Here is a 6,000-nt window from a genome sequence, read left to right as displayed (position 1 = left end):
ATCTCCAAGATCAGTAGATTATATCCTACGTCCTGAGCTGTCTCAAAATTCTGCCATTTCTATTCACTTGCCATTCAGGAAAGTGAAGAAAATCACATAATCTTTCAAAGAAGGAAAAAAGGAAAGGAAAATATGCAGCAAACTCTCCTGTGTGTGTTTTTGACTTAGTAATATCTGTACCCAATTTTCCCAAGAGACACAAACAAACACATGCTGAACCAGAATATCAATGAGGTCTTTTTTAGAGCAGGCACATTAAAATGCAAAACAGGAGATAATGAGATAAAGCAGCAACTTACAGGTTTCTTAATTCCAGATTTTTAAAGCCCATGAAATAGCTTTAGGAACATAACTGGGTTAAACCTAGTGGAGGGCTTGGCTGAGGGCAGTCTCCTCAAGCTTGTGAGGCTGAATGAATGAATGAATGAATGAGGGTAGAAAAAAGGAGCAGAGAGAGAGGAAAGGATATCAGGGACTCCAAGAGATGCAGGTAAGAGCATTTATTAGCTATGAGGTTGAATCCTCCTCTAAGGGATACTGTTCTGCGCTTGCATGCCCTGGATTTGGAGGGGCAGATGCTGACACACGTACACCAGCAGCACAGAGACCTATGAAGGGAGAGGAGAGGCTGGGAGAGCAGGTTCGGCTCAGTGCCCAGCCACGCACAGCTCTGGCTCAGAGCGATGCTGCTCATGGCAGAGTCAGCAACTGAACTCTCACATCCTGCATCTTGCCGTGATGCTTCATCCTCAGACTGCTGGTCCTCGCTGTTAGAGCAGTTTAACACAAACCATAACACAGCTACACTAAAAATCCTGTATATTTCCCCTGGCACTGCTGGTGTGGGAGAGGACATAATCTCTGCCCCCTGAGAAGGGTGCCAGAGCATCCTTCCTGCATGTACACCCCTGGGATGGTGGGCGAATTTGGGCTCCAGGGCCAGCCTGCATTCAGCTGGCAGCACGGCTGCAGCCTCAGAGGCTTTTCTGGACTCAGTGTGGCCACACTGAGAAGCAGAAAGCTGGTTTTGTTTCTCCTTTCAGAGCTCCATCCCCGCTGAACAACTACATCTTTCCCCATATGTCTGCCTGCCTGTGCTCCTGCAGCCCTGTAGGTGACACTGTAAAATTCAGGGTCACTTTGAGGAGGTGACATTTCGGATACTGGTGCCAAAAAGATCATGAAAGGAAAATTAAAAGAAGAATGAATGAGAGCAAATGGAGAGAGGGGGAAAATATAAGAAAGAGCCATTATTTAACCAGACCTGGCCAAGGGTAAAGGTTTTAATTCTTTCCAAGTGCCATATGTGGTTGCCTATGGGGAAAAGGCAAAGCCATATTTATCTGACTGAACCAATAATTCATATCTGTTTCAGAAGCCGACTTTGGTGGACTGTAGATCTACAGCTGTTCCTAGTCTAGGTCCAGACTTTCCCGGTGGGAATCACTGTAGCAACACGTCTAACTTATAGGATTCATATGGAGGGGGATAGGAGACCCAGAACTGTAAATTCAAACCGTGTGTACATTACTTCTATGTATTCAATTCAAAAGCATTTAGGGCTTTTCAAAACAGTCCTTTCACTACAGGAAAACTCCCCCACACTCACAATTTAAAGGAAACAGATCTTTCATGTTTACCCTTCCTGTTTCTTGTAGGAGGTCTTGAAATAAAGGTAAGAATGCAAAGCCGTTTTATATTTTTCCAATAAAATTCAGAGCAGTTGCCCTGGTGCAGAGTGTATGTGTGTGCATGTGTGTGTGTAGGGGGATGGTGGATGTGTTACATGCTGCTGGGGAAAAATCACAATGTAGTGATTAAACAAAGAAAGCTCAAGAAATACTGTGACTTCCCTTATTTTGCTAAACACCATTTCAAGATTGTACTTCTCAAATTTGTTTTCCAACACACACGTCCCTTGCAGCTTACATACAATTCAAGAGTGACAGAAATATCTGTTAGGGACTCAGTTCATTAAAGTTAATAGAGCTCTAACATCTTTTAACAGCTGAAGCTCTGGCATATTCTTTTACTTGGACTGTTTGAGGAAGACCTACCTTTCTCTCAGGATGCTCAGAAGACCATCAAAACCTCTGTTGCTGATGGTCACACGGAGCTAACCAGGTCTCCATCACTCATAATTTCTTGGTAAACTGACCCAGGAAAAGGGGAGGCACCAACCCAAACACAGAGACAGGGAAAAGAGATCCTCACCCAAACCCCATCAAGCTGAGTGTCTGCAGGCCAGCTCAGAAAATGTCAAGAAGGACCATGCACTAAGGAGCAGCACCTCCCTCCCTGTATCTGCAGCTGAATCCATGGCAGAGCCCTACAATCCCTGACTATAAACGCCACTGCCCGTAGAGAGAAAACTGTTCTGCCAAAGGGCCAAAGTACAAAGTCTGGCTTAAAACCAACTCTGTAACTTTCCCTCTTTAATGATTACAGCAGCAAGCTAGGTGCCTCACAGCTACTGCAGGAGTCCGAATTAGGCAGCACAAGTAGAGTCTTCCTGTGCCTGGCTTAAACACCCGTTCAGCCATGCTGTGTGTGGTTACACAGTGGCTGTGTTTACCCTTAGGGATGGCGGCTTTTCTCCTTGTGGAGGTGAGCAAACATTTCCCCCTCTCCTTCCTTCCAATGGGCGCTGGGAGGCTGATTGATTTAAGTTTTGTTTTCTACAAGATACTTGGGGATCCTGTGTTGAAAGGTGCAGGGGAGCCACTGCTATTGCTGTTAGCACCAGTACACAAGTGGTGGGTTGCCCTATACCGCTGTGTATCCTGTGCATTTGATCTTGTTTTTGTTTGCTTTCTGTCTTTTTGCTTGTTTCATGTATTATGTATGATCGCCATGTTAGGTCTCATTTCTCACTATGTCAAGGAAAATAATTTTGAACTCTGAGTTAATATGTGCTCTGTGTGTTGGAAAATAATCACTGCTGTGCTGTTCACCAGGCCAGATTCTCAACATGACAGAAATCTTCCCAAACCAGGGATGCCTTGTTCCTTTTACACCAGTGGAGGCTTCAGCCTGTCTTCTCATTCATTCCTGCCCTTCCCCTTCCTGAATCATCCTGCTTGTGGGCTCTCCCCACTTCACTATATACCAAATAAATGTAACATTAAAAGGGATGCAGGCAACTCCACAGATTCCACAATAAAAATCTGAAGTTAGACACCTTGTGTGCTGCAGAACAATGGAGAGAAATTCTTTTTCTCCTTCTCCTAACACATGAGCTGGTAGGACGTTTTTTCTCCCACCACACTCTGCAGTGCAGAGTCTGGCCAGAGGTAGGAGGGGTAGATGATGAGACATGCGCTTCTAGCAAAGCAAGAAGTAATGGTGGGGGGTGGGAGGGTGGGGTGGAGAGAGAGAGATCCTAGATGGGCCAGGGCTGCTGCGTGCTTTGTGATAAGGATTCCCAGGCTAAGCTCACTATGGGGTTAAAAAATAAATAAATGGTGGTGGTGGCGGGGCTGAGACAATTAGCCAGAAAGTTGTATTTACAGCACTGTTCAGACAGGTAGGAGAGGGGCAAGATGGTAACTATGTCAAGTGTGAGGTTAATGTTAGGGGAGTTTTTAAACTTGAAGGTAACCGCATGGCAGTTTTGATGCAGATGTCAAATCTCTGCTTCCTGTAATATTGGTTGCCTACAGCCTTTGGCCTGAGAAGCACGAGGCTTACTTGAAACCATATGACAGTGCTGTTGTACTCCTGGAACCAAATGTTTAAAAATGTAGCATATTGGGTATGATACAGATGCATTTTAACAGAGGCATGGAACTTACATAGCTGCAACACAGTCATATCAGCCCAAACCTTCACTTTGGCTGAGTGGTACTAACATCAGTAATTCAAAGAAATACCTGGGCTTGCAGGACTTCAAAGGATCTATAAGATTTTAGCTGAAACAGTCCTAGCTATGGATGAACATTTTCTTTTATGGATCCTAGCCCCTCCCTTTGAAAATACCAGTGAAAAGCTGTTGCTTAATACCGATAACTTTTCCTTTACATCTTATGAAGGATGAGGTGTGTGTGTGTGTCAGTGGGACTGCTCAGATACTTGGACCTAGATGAATGCTGGGACACATCCCTAGGTGGGGGGCAATGTTTCAGGACTCTCCCTTGACCCTCAGTTGAGCTAAAAACTGATGGCACTGTTGGTGCAGCAGGGGAAGGGTGGATGGTGGTAGAGAAAGGGGGGAAATACTTTTAACTGCATTTTTGGCACAGCAGTCCTCCAAGAGAAATGTGCCGTTACATTTCATGAAGGAGGTTTTCATCAAGAATATAGTTATTTAAAGCCCTGCTTTCAAAGCCTTTCTTGCTCTTTATTGGTAAATTGAAGCAGACAGAAAACCGCTTCTTTTTGAATTTCCCTGGCTGAGGTGTCATGTTGTGCTATGTGATAGATGGGACAGGGAACGACAAGTCGTGGCAATTACTACATCAGTGCTGGCTGATTCCAAAGGAGGTAGGTCTCGGCAAGAGTGGGATTTTACTCTTGGAAGACTGGATTAAGAAAAACTAAACCAAGTCAGAGTTGTTAACAGTAGTTCTTAGCACTGACATCAAGCTGCAGGCCTTCTGGGCCACACACTGAACAATAATACCTTTGTCCCCACGCAAGGTTACTGCAGTTGGCTGTTTCATAGAGTGATACCTAGACAGGAAGGGAGACATTTTCCCACCTGCTCTGGCTCCTATAGCTTTGCTGACCACAAAACAATTTCCTAAGATCAAATCATCCATCTCTCTTGCATGATGCAGCAAAGAAGGGTGCCAGAAGTATGAACTAAAGAAGGACCTAACACCATCATGGGCCACTGAGCTGCTGTTTTGCACCAGTCTGGAGTCATATTTGAGAACTTACTTGAGAGCATGTGCCCATCTCAAGATTAACAAGCAATGCTGTGTGGACAACACCCTCTTTCCCTCTATCTGCCCTTCAGCCTGGACTCTGGTAGGGCCGGGTTTCGATACAAGGACTAACACTGGCGGGTTGCATGTGCCTTACACATTGCCTAAGCCACGAACACGGAACCACCCACCTAAACATTCAGAGAGTGCCCTGCTCTCTGGCGAGAATAGCTTCTAGTAGCTATATCTTTCCATCATTCCCTCTCTGTTTTTCTGTGTTCAACATTAGTTTTGCTAAATATATGCTAGCAATGTTTTATTTATTTTGGGTCTAGAGCTTGGAGACCTCCAAGGGTCTCCTCCTTCTCTAGCAAATTCACAAATAAAATGCTGGCAGAGAGCTAGGAATACATGTTTATGTTCTTCATATGGGAGGTGATTTCCCTCAGACCCTGGGCTGTGCATATGCTCTCCATCATACAGGTCACAGGGGGATTTGCTCCAAGTATCTTGACAACTGCAGCTGGTGTCAGTGCTCCCCGTGGGATCTCCGAGTGGCTTGTGAAAGCAGGGGGCAATGTGACAAATTCAATGAGATGATGGTTGTACCACCTTGAATAGGAAAGGTGTACAGATGTGCACCCTCTGTTAAAGAGGCCTCCCTGAGCCCTTCAACATGTGAATCTCACTGAAGTGAATTTGCTCTCTGTGGTGCTGCGCCTGCAGAGGCTTGCCAGGTTCACAGACTCACAGCAGCCCTGGGTGGCCTATCTCCATTTCCACCTCGGTGCTACACCAGTACTGCTTATGCCTTGCTATGCAAAACCCCTGGAGACTGGTGGCTGGGAAGTGCTAAATACTATTTCTATGGAGTAGGGAATCAAATCACATCACTCAGCATCTCTTCCTTATGTTGAACCTAGTGAGGGGCTTGCCCGAGGTCCCCATGTGGGGATTCAGACTGGTCCCTCTGGACACTGGGCATACTGGACCTGTCAAGGACCAGCCCAGGCTGCACTCCCGGGTGCTGGGCTCCAGCGCAGCAGCTCACACCCAGGCTGGGCCAGCACTGAATTAATACCATCTGCTTTCTGGTTTGTAGAGACCCCCTCCCCACTTCTCCCACATCTGC

At 45.9% G+C, this 6,000-nt stretch overlaps 1 long non-coding RNA gene across 1 annotated transcript in view; it reads left to right on the top strand.

The window, feature by feature from the left end:
• Positions 1-2,453: 2,453 nt before the first annotated feature.
• LOC114013746 (uncharacterized) overlaps positions 2,454-6,000 on the top strand; it is a 47,466-nt gene continuing 43,919 nt past the window's right edge. Inside the window, exon 1 of the long non-coding RNA XR_003556909.1 lies at positions 2,454-2,607. This is a non-coding gene — a long non-coding RNA (uncharacterized LOC114013746). The remainder of the gene's footprint in view (positions 2,608-6,000) is intronic.

Source organism: Falco peregrinus, chromosome 15 (genome assembly GCF_023634155.1).
Source record: "Falco peregrinus isolate bFalPer1 chromosome 15, bFalPer1.pri, whole genome shotgun sequence".
Lineage (NCBI taxonomy): Eukaryota > Metazoa > Chordata > Aves > Falconiformes > Falconidae > Falco > Falco peregrinus.
This window is presented reverse-complemented; position numbering and strand designations above follow the sequence as displayed.